We start from the raw sequence: 18170 nt of genomic DNA on the forward strand, positions 1-18170 counted from the left end.
ATGCACAATGTACTGGAGAGCGCACACTGAGCAGCACAGGGACAGTCAATTGCTTCTGATAGAGAAAAAGAGAAATTTAGACTAAGCGGGTGCGGAATGGAGGTTCTCCGACTTTGTATGATCAAACGAGGCCATTCATCCCATCATGTTTGCACCTAGCTCTTTGGAAAAGCTATCCAATTAGTCCCATTATCCTTGTACCGTTCCCTTGCAAACTTCTTCCTTTTCAAGCATTTTTCAAATGTCCTTTTTGAAGCTGCTATTGAGTCCAGTCCATCACATATTTAAACAATTTATTCCAAATGATAATGACCTGTACTTTTAAAAAGAAAACCCTTTGTGGTTAATGTTTTAAACACGAGCCCTCCAGTTAAGAACCTCCCCTCCACTCCAAACAGTTTCACTCAGCTAACTCCAACTAAATGTGCAATGAAAATCTCTTGTTTGCCTGGCCTGCTCTGAGGAGAACAACTCCACCAACACATTATGCAGTACAGAGCATGAGAGGAAGGAGGGGGTATGCAACTGACTCAGGCAAATCCAAGTCGCTGTGACAATGTGTGTGTTGCAATCTGGGGTTACATTTAGTTACGGTCAAGGTTCCAGCAATCTTTCTGGAACTTCTCCTATCTTTATCACCAACCACTGGTGTGTATGTTGGAAGGATTTGCAGGTTAACCCTCACCCTGCTCTATGGATGAACCTTCCCTGGCCATCAACCACAGGGTGGACAAACAAGAGACAAGAGTAGGCCGCTCGATCCTTTCAACCTACTCCACGCTGGTCTGATTCTAACCTCAACTCGATGTTCCTGATAAGCTTTCATCGCCTTGAAAATCAAGAAGCTATCTAACTTCACCTCAGTAATATCTAAAGATGCTACATCGATTGTCTTTTGGGGAATGGAATTCAAAAGACTCATAAACCCAGAGCTTTGTGAATTATCAACAGCGTTGCTACTCACTTCATCGTAAGATCAACTGTAGGGAGTGTGACAACTTTCGATTCTTGCCTGTAATGCCCATTCTGGGTACGTTACATTAGGATAACGCAGGGGTTAAAGGCCACCTCAGCTGCCCAAACACAGGACTAACAGACAACCATCTTTTAGGCCATTGGACATCATGCGCACATATGACAAGTGGAAAGAAAATCAGCGAGAGAAATATAGAAAATAACTGTGCTGGAGAGAACAGCTGTTTTGAGAAAAAGTGGCAATAAACTCTAACCTACAATGTTACAGTTCTAAGCACATGGAGGGGGCTAATGGATTCTCTTCTTTGAGAACAATGGCATCCATCCAAACAAATGGAATATTCTTAGGTATGTCCTCTCAACATAATACAGGACAAATTCAACTCGCCTCATTACTGGCCCATCAGTCTACTCTTAGATCATCAGCAAGGTAACGGAAGGTGTCAGTGCTATCAAACAGAAAACAGCCTTCTCACTGATGCTCAGTTTAAATTCTACCTGAGCCACTCAGCTCCTAACCTCGTGAAGGCTTGGTCCAAACATGGGCAAAACAACTGGACACAAGAGGAAGATTGAGGGCGGCTGCCCTTGAAATCAAGGCATCATTTGACCAAATATGACATCAAACACTTAGCTTTTTTATTAAAAACTGCTATTGTCCATACATGGAGTTAGCATATTCCACAGTCAGTGACCTGTGACCAGAAACCAATCATAGAAATACTGTGACTATAACAGCAATCAACGCTGTGTATTCTGTGGTGAGCAACTCACTTGCTGTATTCTCAAAACCTTTTCACCATCTACAAATGCACAAGTCAGGAGTGTGATGGAATACTGCCCACTTACTGCACAGGTGCAGCTCCAATGACACTCCAGAAGTTTGACACTATCCAGGTCAAAACAGTCTCATGATTGGCATCCCATCTAACGCCTTCAACATTCACTGCCCCCAACCCCTGAGACACAGTGGCAGCAGTGTGTTCCAACTATAAGCTGCATTACATCAACTCACCAAGACTCCTTAAGATAGCACCTTCCAGTCCATGAGCTCTACCATCTCGAAGGACAACTGCAGGAGAAACACAACCACCTTCAGGTTCCTCTGCAAAATACACATCATGCTGACTTCAAAATATATCACTGTCCCTTCACTTCCACTGGATTAACGTCCTGAAACTTCCTCCCTTAACAGCTTGTGGATCCACCTGTACTTGAATGGTTCAAGAAGGCAGCTCACCACCACCTTCTCTATTGTAGTCAGAGATGGGCAATAAATAGTGGCCCAGGCAAAGATGTTCATACCCCTAAAATGAACTAAAACGTTGCTTTTAGGAACAACCACAAGAATAACGTATTTTGTGTTACCGGAAAGATATGATTTCTATTTCTACAACACCTTTCATAAAATCAGAATGTCCTAAAAAGCTTCACAGCCAATCAGGTACTTTTTAAAATGTAGTCACTGTCTATAATGTAAGAAATGTGACAGCCAACTGCTGCCAACTGCAATGAAATATTTTACCAGATTATCCATATATTAGTCTCGTTGGATGAACCATAAAACAGTCTTGAACACTGGAAAGAACTCCCCTGCTTTTCGAAAAGAACAGATTGGGTGTGTATTTAACATGCCACCTGAAAAACAGCATCTCCGACAGTGCAACACTTCCTCAGGACCGCAACAAAACGTGGGCCTCGACATTTCAAGTCTGAACTATACTTTCAACAGTTACACAAGTTAGTCTGGCAAGTGATGGCTGGAGATATGTGCTCTCATGATTGGCATGTCATACAACATCTTCAATGTCCATTTCCTCTGCTACCGATGCACAGTGGCAACAGTGTGGAACATGAGATTACCTTCCCCCTTTCCCTATATCGACTAAAGCACTGCAGCTTCACAGCCCCAGGGACCCGGGTTCGAATCCAGCTTCGGGTGACTGTCTGTGCGGAGTTTGCACATTCTCCCCATGTCTGCGTGGGTTTCCTCCCGGTGCTCCGGTTTCCTCCCACAGTCCAAAGATGTGCAGGCTAGGTCAATTGCCCATGCTAAATTGCCCGTAGTGTTCAGGGGTGTGTGGGTTATAGGGGGAGGGGTCTGGGTGGGATGCCTCAAGGGGTGGTGTGGACTTGTTGGGCCAAAGGGCCTGTTTCCACACTGTAGGGAATCTAATCTTACCTAAACCGCAATTCTATATACGCAGAAAAATCAGAAAGAGCTATCTTACAGTGAGCTACACACTTGCGTCTATGTCAGACAGTTGTGAATTCACACTTCAAACAGGAAAACTGGGTGAAAATAAAGGGGTGGGGACACGGGTGCAGATTTTTCACACTGAACTACATAATGGACACAAGGAAAGGTGCCCAAGCGCTTGGTCAAAAGGTCAGGTGTTGAGGAGCATGGTGAGAAAGGAAAGCTAGGTAGATAAAATTCGGTTTGTAATTCCCAAGCTCTGGACCAAGCCAGCAAGAAATGCGACTGTCGACAGGAAGCAGTTAAAGTTAAGAATTTACAAAAGATTAGAACTGGAGGAGTGCAGGTATCTTAGGCTGCTGCGGGGCTGGAGGAGGCGACAGAGAGAAGAGGTGAACCCCCAGTGGAAGTTGAAACAAAAGGTCAGAGATTTTACATCAGCGTTTTGTCAGTCTCTGAGCCACTGCAGCTGAATGAGCACAGGGCTGGTAGCAGAATGGGACATGTTGCCCATTGGGATTTGTCTCCGCCCTTGTTTGCAGTGACAAAGAAATCATTCCTTCATTGCTGCTCCATTCCCTCCTTTCTCCGCACATCTCCCAAGTGTCCTCGCTCTTCCTCTCGGGCCTGGACTACCTCAACTTTCCCAATGGCCCTCCACTTGTGCCACTTCAGTTCCTTCCCACCACACCATGCAAATAAAAGTAAAAATGAAAGGGAACTTCAGAGACGCTGGCTTCAGAGTGCACATACCTCTGGCTATTATTTCCATCTGTTTACCCAGGCTGAAGGGGAACTGAATCAGTTTTATTTAACTTGGCTGAATCTGAAGACTTCCAGCTCCTTGCTCAGAGCCTCGTAACAGAATGAGAGTGAGCGTCAAACATTACAATTACAGACTGCGTGGCTGGTAGGGGAGGGGAGGAGAGGAGGGAGGGGCAGTGAATAGTTCTGTCGCTCCCAGCCAAAGAACTGTGTTCTAATTCCCCTCTGACAGAGGAGGCAAGAATACATGTGGAAGCAACACTGGTCCTGCGCATGACAAAATGGCACCAAGCACACTACGTTTTTAAACATTAGGCCAGAGAAGCAAGCACACAGAATCTGAACACACAGAGTTGATTGTGCAAGACAGGACTAAATCAACCGCAATGCTGATCAGTAGCGTCCTGATATCTCAATCAGTTCGATGTTCCTTTTGTTTCAGAACATTTATTTTGAGATGGCTGCCTGGCCAGGTGCCAGAGCAAAACACTCACTCACTTTAATTTATTGCAATGAAGAGCACACACCCTCCCGTTCCAAGATAATTCAGTTGCAAAACACACACGACCAAGTTGTGAAATGAAACCAAAACAAACAGGAAGTTCACAGATTCGATCTGTGCTGACTGAGCCGATTGAAAGATTTTACATTTAGACAGCGCCTTTCACAACGTCAGTTCTGTCCCAATGTACTTGCAGCCAATTTATTTTGTTCTGTTTTTGAAGTCCAGCAGCATTTATTGAGCCATCAATATTGACAAACACACCAAGGAGATCGCCCAGGTCTCATTCCAACTACCAAAACAGAATCGCTGACATCCAGCACACAATTTAACTTGTCCAAAAGTCAGTACCTCTGGCAGTTCAGCATTCCAGCAGTACTCACAATATGTGTCCACCGCAACACTTTAGATTTATATCATGCCTTTAATGTGACTAAATATTTGAAGAGGCTTCGCAGGAGCATTACAAAATGAAGTCTGACCCTGAACAACACAGGAGACAATCAGGTGCAATGATAGAAAGCTTAGCCAAAAGGGTATGATTTCACAAGCACCTTAAAGGCAGAAAGAAGATTAACATGAGTGGTGGAGAGGTGTGGGAAGGGCATTCCAGAGCTTAGGGCCGAGGTAAGTGAAGGTGTGGCCACCAACAGTGGACCGATTAAATATAAATTACACAAAGAGGTCAGAATTTAAGGAGCACTGCTGTTTCTCAGGATTGAGGGCTTGGAGGAGATCGCAAAGGCAAGGGGAAAGGGGCTCAGCCATGAAGAAATCTACAAACAAGTGCAAGAATTTTAAAATCGAGACATTGCTAGACTGGGAGCAATGGGTGAAGACTGGGTGATATAAGAACAGGTCTTGCTTTGAGTTAAGACGTGGGAGTCAGGCTTTCGGATGACCTCCTGATTATAGAGAGTATGATGTGAGTCACCAGCAGCGAGTACAGTGTATAGCCAAAGTCAAGCTTAAAAAAGGCATGACAGAGATTTCAGCAGCAGGTGAACTGACACCAAGCTAAGGTAAGTAATGTTACAGAGGTGGAAACAGGCTGTCTTAGGGATGGGGGTTGAAACTTCTCTCAAAGCCACATGTGATTCTAGGTGTATGGATAGGCTGGCTTAATGTCAGGGTGTTGCTGGCAACAGTGTGAGGCAGTTTGGATAAAAACTGAAAGAACTGTGGAGGCTGTAAATGAGTAACAAAAACAGAAGTTGCTGCAAAAGCTGAGGTGGTCCGGAAGCATCTGAGAAGAGAAATCAGCGTTATCGTTTCCGGTCTGGTGACCCTTCCTCAGTACTGATGGTCAGGGGGAAAATGTCAGTTTATGAAGAAGAAAACGGGTGGGGGTGGTTAGGGCGTAAGGAATAATCAATAGGTGAGGTTAGCCCCAGAACGACAGAAGAGCAGTTGGACAAACAAAGGAGTAGTTAACAGTCTGGCTAGGAGAGTGAATAGTTGTAAATGGGACTGTTAGTGGCTAATAATACGTGGTGTGCAATGGCAGACTATGTGACAAAAAGGCTTGGCGTGTGGGGTAGGGGGCTGGGGCATGGGAGAGTTTAGGCCCTAAAATTATTGAACTCAGTATTGAATTTAGAAGGCTGTAGGGTCCCCAAGTGGAAAATGAGGTGCTGTTCCTCCAGCTTGTGCTGAGCTTCATTGGAACACTGCAGCAAGCCAGAGACAGAGATGTTGACCAGGGAACCGGGTGGTGTATTAAAGTGGGAGGCAACACATAGCTCAGTGTCTTTTTGCAAACAGAACGTAGATGTGTCATTACACACTACCTACTATAGGCCATTAACAGTGTCCAATTACAGCTACTAATCAGATCCTTATCCACCGTTTTGCCAGTCCAATTGCTCTTCTCTCTGAGCTCTATCCTCATCTACTGTGTGGTTCTTACTCTCCGCCCGCCACGCTATCTTCTGTGTACAAAGGGACATTTTCCTAGCTACCAGCAGCTTGTATGAAGGGTCACCACACTTAAAACGTTAATGCTGATTTCTCTCCACAGATGCTGCCAGACCTGCTGAGCTTTTGCAGGAACTTCTGTTTTGGTTCGAGAGCTGGAACCCCAAGCAATAGCTTCAATCTTCACACAATGTTTAATGGGAGGAAAATTCTGCTCATCCAGTACTGGATGTAGAATAAACATTCAGCAACAGTGAAGGAGTCGCAAGAGGTGGTGAAATAGTGCTGGGTGTCGTCAGAATACATGTGAAAAGTAACAGTCTGCATTCTGGATGTGGTATCGACAACAATGCTGTTGAGAAATAGTGATAATGGGAACTGCAGATGCTGGAGAATCCAAGATAACAATGTGTGAAGCTGGATGAACACAGCAGGCCAAGCAGCATCTCAGGAGCACAAAAGCTGACATTTTGGGCCTCGACACTTCATCAGAGAGGGGGATGGGGTGAGGGTTCTGGAATAAATAGGGAGAGAGGGGGAGGCGGACCGAAGATGGAGAGAAAAGAAGATAGGTGGACGGACAGTATAGGTGGGGAGGTGATAGGTCAGTCCAGGGAAGACGGACAGGTCAAGGAGGTGGGATGAGGTTAGTAGGTAGGAGATGGAGGTGCGGCTTGGGGTGGGAGGAAGAGATGGGTGAGAGGAAGAACAGGTTAGGGAGGCAGAGACAGGCTGGACTGGTTTTGGGATGCAGTGGGTGGAGGGGAAGAGCTGGGCTGGTTGTGTGGTGCTAATGGGAACTGCAGATGCTGGAGAATCCAAGATGATAAAATGTGAGGCTGGATGAACACAGCAGGCTCAGCAGCATCTCAGGAGCACAAAAGCTGATGTTTCGGGCCTAGACCCTTCATCAGAGAGGGGGATGGGGTGAGGGTTCTGGAATAAATAGGGAGAGAGGGGGAGGGCAGACCGAAGATGGAGAGAAAAGAAGATAGGTGGACGGACAGTATAGGTGGGGAGGTGATAGGTCAGTCCAGGGAAGACGGACAGGTCAAGGAGGTGGGATGAGGTTAGTAGGTAGGAGATGGAGGTGCGGCTTGGGGTGGGAGGAAGAGATGGGTGAGAGGAAGAACAGGTTAGGGAGGCAGAGACAGGCTGGACTGGTTTTGGGATGCAGTGGGTGGAGGGGAAGAGCTGGGCTGGTTGTGTGGTGCTAATGGGAACTGCAGATGCTGGAGAATCCAAGATGATAAAATGTGAGGCTGGATGAACACAGCAGACTCAGCAGCATCTCAGGAGCACAAAAGCTGATGTTTCGGGCCTAGACCCTTCATCAGAGAGGGGGATGGGGTGAGGGTTCTGGAATAAATAGGGAGAGAGGGGGAGGCGGACCGAAGATGGAGAGAAAAAAAGATAGGTGGAGAGGAGAGTATAGGTGGGGAGGTAGGGAGGGGATAGGTCAGTCCAGGGAAGACGGACAGGTCAAGGAGGTGGGATGAGGTTAGTAGGTAGGAGATGGAGGTGCGGCTTGGGGTGGGAGGAAGGGATGGGTGAGAGGAAGAACAGGTTAGGGAGGCAGAGACAGGTTGACCAGCCCAGTTCGTCCCTTCCCCCCACTGCACCACACAACCAGCCCAGCTCTTCCCCTCCACCCACTGCATCCCAAAACCAGTCCAACCCCTCTCTGCCTCCCTAACCTGTTCTTCCTCTCACCCATCCCTACCTCCCACCCCAAGCCGCACCTCCATCTCCTACCTACTAACCTCATCCTACCTCCTTGACCTGTCCGTCTTCCCTGGACTGACCTATCCCCTCCCTACCTCCTCACCTGTACTCTCCTCTCCACCCATCTTCTTTTCTCTCCATCTTCAGTCCGCCTCCCCCTCTCTCCCTATTTATTCCAGAACCCTCACCCCATCCCCCTCTCTGATGAAGGGTCTAGGCCCGAAACGTCAGCTTTTGTGCTCCTGAGATGCTGCTGGGCCTGCTGTGTTCATCCAGCTTCACATTTTATTATCTTGGTTGTGTGGTGCAGTGGGGGGAGAGGACGAACTGGGCTGGTTTTGGGATGCGGTGGGGGAAGGGGAGATTTTGAAGCTGGTGAAGTCCACATTGATACGATTGGGCTGCAGGGTTCTCAAGCGGAATATGAGTTGCTGTTCCTGCAACCTTCGAGTGGCACCATTGTGGCACTGCAGGAGGCCCATGATGGACATGTCATCTTGAGAATGGGAGGGGGAGTGGAAATGGTTCACGACTGGGAGGTGCAGTTGTTTATTGCAAACCGAGAGAAGATGTTCTGCAAAGCGGTCCCCAAGCCTCCCGCACATCCCAGATGTCCAAGTTCTTCAAGGACCGCAACTTTCCCCCCACAGTGGTCGAGAACGCCCTTGACCGCGTCTCCCACATTTCCCGCAACACATCCCTCACACCCCACCCCCACCACAACCCCCCAAAGAGGTTCCCACTCATTCTCACACACCACCCCACCAACCTCCGGATACAACGCATCATCCTCCGACACTTCGGCCATCTACAATCCGACCCCACCACCCAAGACATTTTTCCATTCCCACCCTTGTCTGCTTTCTGGAGAGACCAGTCTCTCCATAACTCCCTTGTTCGCTCCCCACTCCCCTCCAACCCCACCACACCCGGCACCTTCCCCTGCAACCGCAGGAAATGCCACACTTGCCCCCACATCTCCTCCCTCACCCCTATCCCAGGCCCCAAGATGAGTTTCCATCTTAAGCAGAGGTTCACCTGCACATCTGCCAATGTGGTATACTGCATCCATTGTACCCGGTGTGGCTTCCTCTACATTGGGGAAACCAAACAGAGGCTTGGGGACCGCTTTGCAGAACACCTCCGCTCGGTTCGCAATAAACAATTGCACCTCCCAGTCGCAAACCATTTCCACTCCCCCTCCCATTCTTTAGATGACATGTCCATCATGGGCCTCCTGCAGTGCCACAACGATGCCACCCGAAGGTTGCAGGAACAGCAACTCATATTCCGCTTGGGAACCCTGCAGCCCAATGGTATCAATGTGGACTTCACCAGCTTCAAAATCTCCCCTTCCCCCACCGCATCCCAAAACCAGCCCAGTTCGTCCCCTCCCCCCACCGCACCATACAACCAGCCCAGCTCTTCCCCTCCACCCACTGCATCCCAAAACCAGTCCAACCTGTCTCTGCCTCCCTAACCTGTTCTTCCTCTCACCCATCTCTTCCTCCCGCCCCAAGCCGCACCTCCAACTCCTACCTACTAACCTCATCCCACCTCCTTGACCTGTCCGTCTTCCCTGGACTGACCTGTGCGCTCCCCACCTCCCCACCTATACTCTCCTCTCCACCTATCTTCTTTTCTCTCCATCTTCGGTCCGCCTCCCCCTCTCTCTCTATTTATTCCAGAACCCTCACCCCATCCCCCTCTCCGATGAAGGTTCTAGGCCCAAAACATCAGCTTTTGTGCTCCTGAGATGCTGCTTGGCCTGCTGTGTTCATCCAGCTTCACACTTTCTTATAGGATGGAGAAATAGGATGGAGTTCAAGCACAGATTCATGTGAAGTGCCAAAGGAAACAGTATGGGAGTTGGAGCAAAAGCAATTGCAGGCAATTCTATGACAACAACAAGGCTGAGGACAGAACCATTTTGTGAGCATAAATATTGTGGTCAGGTGTCTGGAGTGGAAGACGAAACTATAAACTCATGTCTCTCAACTGAGCTATTGACTGAGCCACTGCTCCTCTATGTGATCTCAGTCATGATGGGGCTAATTAGCACTCACATCATTTCAGAAAGGGGAGAAATGCAGGGCTGTTTTTTTTAAATTCACTCACAGGATGCGGATGCAGCATGTTAGACCAGTACTTATTTCCGCACGGTCAGCCACATTGCTGTGGGTATGGAATCATATATAGGCCAGGCCAAATCAGGATGGCAGCTTCCTTCCTGCAAGAGCTTTAGTGAACCAGATGGGGCTTTTCCCCCCCACCAATCATTTCACGCTCATCATTTGACACTCAAATCCAGATATCATTTTTATCGAAATTCAAGTTCCACCACCTACTATGGCAGGATTCAAACCTAGGTCTCTAAAGCATTATCTTGACCTCTTAATTAATAGTCTAGCGATAATCCCACTAAGCCCATCTATGGTCTGTTATGTTCCATGTATGAAGAACTAGATGAGAAAGTCCATAGGTAACGGTTGCAAAAAGGCAGAATCAGTCTGGGATAGTAGGAACGATGCTGGAGAATCTGAAATAACAAGGTGTAGAGCTGGATGAACACAGCAGGCCAAGCAGCATCAGAGGAGCAGGAAAGCTGACGTTTCAGATCGAGACCCTTCAACAAAGCCCACTCTGATTCTGAAATTTTGAGTCGAGACCCTTCTTCAGAAGAAGGGTCTCGACTCAAAATTTCAGAATCAGAGTGGGCTTTGTTTCCCTCCAGTGAGACACTAGTTGTGGGTGTTGTGCCAATTCACAGTGAAGAATCAAAACGTGAAGGCCAATCACTCTTCCTGAAACTGAACGAACTGCAGACGGTGAAAACACAAACTGCTGGAAAAGCTCAGCAGGTCCAGCAGCAGGTGTGCAGAGATATCAGAGTTAATGTTTCGAGTCCGGTTACCCTTCCTCAGAACCTCTGGTTACTCAGCCTGTAATTTAGCTCTGACTTTTCCCCACAAATGCTGCCAGACCTGCTGAGCTTTTCCAGCAATTTCACGTTTTTGTTTCCGACCATTTAATCTCCATTGATTGACTCGCATCCCATTGAACAGAGTCGGGGACAACAGTATTATTGAAGACAGGACTATAGTTTGCTTTTGTACTAATTTTAATTCCCCAGAATATGGCTGGGACATGCAAGGCACTAACATATTGAAGGGTTGTCAGATGTACGGATGCACTTAAGACAACGGGTGAGATGAAATAGGAGAATGTTCGAATGGGGCAAAAAGATGGCATGAGTGAGCTGAACTCAAAGCAAGATGGCATTCTGTAGCATTGCCAAGTGCCCAGGGTTGGCCTGGAGTCTCCAGATATTGGAAGTCCCCAAATCGCTGTTGGGTGCAACACTGGTGAATAATCATAGGGGCATTGAAAAAAATATTGTTTTCTTCCTCATCTTTTTTTGAAAACTTCTTTTTTCAGCAAATATAAACGTACCAAAATTCAGAAGAAAAGCATAATGAATCTTTTGACTTGGCTTGGGAAAGCAATATGTCACAGGATGGAGGTATTGGCTGAATAATGGTTGGAGTGTGGGCTAAGTCATGAGATAAAGCCTCTAGGAATAGATTTAATTCCAGTTCAAACCAGCATCCAGCAAAAAGGTGACACAGGTTCTTCAGTTTTTGCTTTTCCTTAGTGTTGGAACGGCTCCTATTTAAGAAGTGTGCTATAAAATTCTGTGAGAAACTACTTGATTGAACAAAACTCAAGGCAACAAATTCCCTCTCTCTCTCTGTCTCAAGTTAATCAAGCAAAGCCTGGCTAGGTAACGCAGTTACACTCTGCATCTGTATCCCACTGTCTCAGCCACCAAACCAAAACAGTCCCTCTTGTTGTACGGGTCAAAGGTCACAGCACAGAAATGAACACAATGACATAAATGAAGAAAGATCTATGGAGGCTGCTCCTTCTGACAAGCTGCATATAATTTGTGCTGGTCTGAGTTCTCTCTCAGTTAGCCTCTCGTCTGTTTAAAATAAGCAAGTGCACAGATTTGGAAGGTGGGGGTGTGAGTGGAATAAGGTCCAGGGATACCAAGGTACATGTTAAACACTGTTTCCCAGTGGAGGGCATTGATGCTAGTTCAGTTGCTACCCTTAACATAAGGAAGTAAGAGGAGGCCATTCAGATCCCACACCTGTTACACAACACAGAAATCTATCACTCAGTGAAACAGACAATGTTTTTCTTTCACCGGAACCTCCATCTGTATTTTGATCCAATACAATCAGCATTTCAAAGTCCCAACATCTTTAGATCACAAGATATGTGAGTACTTGTAGGCCATTCAGCCCATCAAGTCTGATCCACCACCATTCATTGAGGTCGTGGATAATCTGATAACCCTCAACTCCACTTTCCTACCTTTTCCCATAACCCTTGATTCAAGATTTAAGTTACGACCATTCCATGTATTAGTTCCATGCCTGAACTTGTTTTATGCCTTGACTTTACCTACCGATAGCCTTGAAAGCCAAAAATCTCAGGTTGTAAAATGTTTAAATGCTCTGAGCAATCTGCGTGAAAGTGCTTCTTTTTGACATCTACTTGAACAACCTACTCAAGCGGCTGGCTTGCTGGCCTATTCCTGGGGCTAGATTCCACAAATTCATCTCGGAAAAGAAGTTGCAGATGGATTTATCAATCACAGGAGAACATCAAGATGCTCTCGTACACTGGTGTACCAATTCAGTGACTCCTAACTACTGGAGTAAGACAGTCAACACCTCCCTTACAAGACCCAATCTTGTCTGAACCATTCCCACACCGAGGAGAGTGCTCTGCTCAGATGAGGCAATAGAATGGAGGAGTCCATTTGACCCATCATGACAATGTCAGCACTTTGAAAGAGAAACAGAATATCTTTCACCTTTGGGGGACACAACTGTGTCGTGCTAATGGCTGTGGACCAGTGATACAGAAGCCAACAATAATGTTCTGGGGGCATGGCTACATCGGATGGCAAAATCTGAATTCCTTTTTAAGAAGTGGCTATCTTTTCATATGTTCATGGTATTTGGGTGCTGCTTGCTAGGCCTGTATTAGCCATCTATCCCTCAGAGCGGAGAGAGCTGTTTAATTCAACCAGCAGAGTTAACAGTTTAAGTCCAATAACCATATCAGATTGAAAGCTCGCTCTCCACAAATGTCAGACCTCCAAGTTTCCTGCAGCACTTCCAGGTCACCAGCATTTTGCTTTTATAAGATTCACATTGTCACATGTAAACCTGGTAAGGATAGCAGATTTCCTTATCTGAGGAGCATTAGTAAACCAGATGGAATTTTACAGGGACTAACAATGGTTATATGGTCACTATAGCACAAGCTTTTTTTTAAGATTTAGATTCCCTACAGTGTGGAAACAGGCCTTTCAGCCCGACAAGTCCATACTGCCCCTTGGAGCATCCCATCCAGGCCCATCACCCTATAGCCCACACACCCCTGAACACTACGGGCAATTTAGCACAGCCAATCCACCTAGCCTGCACATCTTTGGACTGTGGGAGGAAACCGGAGCACCCCGAGAAAACTCACGCAGACATGGGGAGAATGTGCAAACTCCGCACAGACAGTTGCCTGAGGCTGGAATCGAACCCAGGTCCCTGGCGCTGTGAGGCTGCAGTGCTAACCACTGAGCCACCGTGACACTCCAGATTTTCACTGAATTCAAATTTCACCATTGAAAATGGTGGAATTTTGAACCCATGTCCCCAGAGCATCAGACTAGGATTACTGTGCCATTAATACTACCATAGGATTACTGTGCCAGTAATACTACCATAGGATTACTGTGTCAGTAATACAACAATAGGATTATTATGCCAGCAATGCTACCACTATACCATTGCATTGTGCTGTGCAGGTACGTAAATTTAGTGAATGGGTTTTAATTAATGAGACTTTTTTTGTAAAACAGTGAGGTAATCAAAGGACATTTCAAACATTGCTGTATTTAATTGCAGTGCGGCCCCTAAAATGGCCATGGCGGACACTGGGTGAATTAGCATAGATGGCCTAAGGGCAAAGGAATCTGTTTGACCTAATAGAGAGATTGAGGGATCAAACAGATGGGTGGGGACATAAAATGTGGCAGGGGAATGAGTGGAAGGATGGTGAGGAATAAGGACATTTTATACAATTAGCTACCTTTTAAGTCCCAAAACACCAAAAGCCCCATTTTTCACAGACGCCAACTCTTTGAAAGAGATATCCAATTAATTTCACTTCACGTTTCATGTTTTCTCCTTCAAATACTGAGGAATTAAATGAGAGGTTCAATTATACATGAGGAAGTAAGGAACAGGGGGAGGTGGGGATTGGGTGAAAAGAGACCGATAGCAAGGGGTTGCTACAGTTATAAAGACTGGTTTGGGCTAAATGGCCTGTTTCTGTGCTGTAGAATCAATGGAAACCAATTTACCCTTTCAAAATCCTTCTGAGGTTTTGACAACCTCCACTGATTTCTTCTTTAATTGTGATGGGTTTGGCAAAAAAAAATCCAATGTCTTTCTGAACACAATTATATCTGTCTCACATGTTGAACAAACCCAGTCAATCAGGGCCTTCACTCTTCCATTACCATAATATCTTTCCTCATTACAATGCTCAGACTGTATACAATATGTCACCCTATTGTCTTGCTCAAACTGAACAGGGCTTTCTTCAGATAATGTATAGGACCATTACACAATGTCATGGGTAATCTATTTTGGTGAGGTGCATCTGTTGGGAACTAGTTACGTTCCCTTACACTAAAAGTTAAATTCCTGTGCAGTTTTTTCGGTGAATTCAAGATGAATCACGAATGTCCCAAGAGGGCAGGGAATGAGTTATCATCTGGAGGCTGTAGCTGATGCAAGCAGAGCAGAGGCCTGATGTTCATCATTCAGGTCCTGCAGGGGGCTCTTGAGAACTGAGAATACCTCACGAAATTATTTGATTATTGTTCTCACTATCTGACAGTATCTCAACTGGTTATGCATTTTCTTATCACTACACAATCTCTTTCATGATCTCTTAAGGGTGGCATGGTAACTCAGTGGTTAGCATTCCTGCCTCCAGGAACCCAGGCTTGATTCCACCCTCGAGCGACTATCTGTGTGAGGTTTGCACATTCTCCCCATATCTGGACAAGCTTCCTCTGGGTGCTCTGGTTTCCTCCCACAGTCCAAATATGTGCAAGATATGTGATTTGGCCATCCTTAATTGCCCATAGTACCTGGGGATGTGCTAGTTAGATGGATTAGCCATGGGTACTGCAGGGTTACATAGGTAGGGTAGGGGGTGTGTCTGGATGGGATGGTCTTCAGAGGGTCGGTGTGGACTCAAATGGCCTGCTTCCACACTGTAGGGAATCTATGATGCACAAATGCAGTGCAGTCCATACACTACTCAAGCCACCCTGCTTTCTAACTTTATTCACAGGATGGTGTCACTTGTTAGGCAGCATTTATTGCCCATCCCTAATTGCCCAGAGGGCAGTTAAAAGTCAACCACATTGCTGTGGGTCTGGAGTCACATATAGGCCAGACCAGTAAGGATGGCAATTTCCTTCCCTAAAGGACATCAAAGAACCAGACGGCTTTTTCCTGACAATCGATTCATGGTCATCATTAGACTCTAAATTCAAGATTTTGTTTTTACAAATTGAACTCAAATTCCAACATTTGCTACTGTTGGATTTGAACCTGGGTCCCAACATCACAGCATGGGTCTCTGGATTAACAGTCTAGTGACAGTTCCACAAGGCCGTGACCTCCCCATTAAACTGAATTGTAGCTAACCTCTACTTCAACTGATCTCTCTTGCTACCATACACAAGACTAAAACAGAGCTCTCCCACTGCGATGAACGCATGTCCAGGATTTGCAATCAGTCCCAATGCCTCCCCAGGCTACACTTCCACCTGTTATCAGGGCATAGTTCATCCCCTTCATCCGGGACTTGTTGGGCCGAAGGGTCTGTTTCCACACTGTAGGGATTCTCTGATCTATGATCTATGTCATCGGAAGTAAAAACAATGTCAATCCAAAGCCATCACTTAAATGACAGCTACTAACTAACGAGACGCATTAACTTGTTTTCCTTGTGTAGAATACGTTAGCTCCTGCTTGCTTACATAGTTGACCTATCCTTCAACAATAAAAGCACCTTGTTTATTTTTTCGCATGTAAACAAGGGAGAAAGAAAACATTTGTAAATAGTCACTGGGCCTCAGCATTATCACAGTCTCCTAAGCAACTGTACTTACCTTATGCCATTCACAAAAAGAAGTTGGTTGCTATGGGAAACAGCCAAGGATGTGTGAATTCTGGTGATGAAGGTGAAAATTTGACGCATTATTTTATTAACATAATTGGAATGTGCTTATAATAAAAGTAATCACTGGTTTATAGCAGGCAGATCTTAAAGTGTTTTGACCTGCTGGTGACTATATCTGATAGCAATAAGAGCAAATTTTTAAAAAAGCATGTAATGATATAATTGTTAAATAGGACTAAAACAAATCTTCTTCCCTCCCCCCTGCATCCATTCTTCAATTTGCTCAGCTCTCACATTTCCACAATTGAACTTCATCAAACTGAGTTGAATTTTTCAAGAGATTATAACTGATGTGGTCAAGAAAAGCTGGTTGGGAAATTCTGAATTCAGAATTCAGAGGGCAGCTCCCCCCCAACCACCTCCCTTTGTGGGACTACCTCAGTGCCAGGTCAAGTTGATATCTGTGACATTGTTTGGAAGGTATGACTCTGTAAGCATGACTATGTCAGGATGTTGCTTGTGAGACAACTTTCTCAAATTTTGATATAAGCCCCAAATGCAAGGATGACTGAGCAAGGCTATGTTGGCCATTATGATGCCTAGGTTGATGCCTGTTATTCTGTACAGTTTCACTCTGTCCAGTTTTGTTTTCTGTTCAGGCCTCATAACGATTAGATAAACCAAGTGGCTTGCTTGGTTCTGTCAGAGGGGAGTTAAGAGCCAATCACATTGATGGTTTGTGGGTCTGGAGTCACATGCAGGTCAGCAGTTTCATGCCTGAAGCTGACGGCTTTTATGCAACAACTATTTTGTGGTCACCAATAGACTTTGAATTTGGAGATAATTTGAATTCAGATCCTACCATCTGCCAAATGAGCCCAGGTACCCAGAACATCAGGTTTCTGGATCACTAAACCAGGAACATTACAAAGATGCCACAACCTCCCTAAATCGGCTAATTATGCTCTTATGTTCCATATATCATTGTACAGTCCTTGAAGATTAGATTAAGTACAGTGTGGAACAGGCCCTTCAGCCCAACAAGTCCCTCTCCAAAAATCACACACACGTGATCTTTCCTCATTGCCACACACAATGCCACTGGGTTAAATCGTACTCTGCCCTAACATGCAGTCTGAGGCCAATTCTAGATTCTGGAGTGGCTTCATTCAATCCAGCCTGGAGCTGTCCTGGCTTCTGTGGCTCAGATCGATGCCAGAAAGCATGGTATAACTGAAACATATAAACATCTTCAACAAGACACTTGAAAATGCACCGTGCTTTACCATCTGCTGGGTTCTAGCCATGTCCAATTTTCAGTGCTCTACCTTTGGCGACCTTTTTTTAGCTACCTAAGCGCTAAGTTCTGGAACCTTCTCCTTCAACCTCTCAATCTCCTGATCCACTTTTAAGACGCTCATCAAAACCAACCTCTGAGCAAGCTCTTGTTAATGTCTTCTCCTTATGGTTCGGTGTCAGATTTAGTCTGGCACTCCTCGTGGATCATTTGGCTATATTAAAGATGCAATACTGATGCAAGGCAATCTACTGAGACCAAAAGACATAGCAACAAATGTGAAGCAAACCAAAATAAAGAACCACCCAAAACCAAACGGTGGACTGTAGACAGCTGCAAGGGGTCATCATTTTTTAATGCAAATTATGTTCCCTTTTCTCTGTTAATTTGGAGTTTAAAATGACCCATTTTCTTGTCCATGATGCTACGGAAATACACTGTTTGAGGGTATAACAGCAACGAGTTGTAATCAATGATGCTTTTAACATGGCAAACAGTCAGTTCCCATA

At 45.7% G+C, this 18170-nt stretch overlaps 1 protein-coding gene across 19 annotated transcripts in view; it reads right to left on the reverse strand.

Annotated features, from left to right (window-relative positions):
- The window catches only part of mbnl1 (muscleblind-like splicing regulator 1), a 782985-nt gene that overhangs the window by 197144 nt on the left and 567671 nt on the right, over positions 1-18170 (reverse strand). For 2 of the 19 annotated variants that reach the window (XM_059651206.1, XM_059651207.1), the window contains exon 2: positions 1991-2047. The exons of 16 other annotated variants lie outside the window; for them this stretch is intronic. The gene's annotated coding sequence lies outside the window, so the exon portion shown is untranslated. Of the gene's footprint in view, positions 1-1990; positions 2048-3928; positions 4035-18170 lie in introns of those variants that run through there. One more of the 19 variants, XM_048542654.2, reaches the window with a different exon arrangement.

This window comes from Stegostoma tigrinum, chromosome 14 (genome assembly GCF_030684315.1).
Source record: "Stegostoma tigrinum isolate sSteTig4 chromosome 14, sSteTig4.hap1, whole genome shotgun sequence".
Classification (NCBI taxonomy): Eukaryota; Metazoa; Chordata; class Chondrichthyes; order Orectolobiformes; family Stegostomatidae; genus Stegostoma; species Stegostoma tigrinum.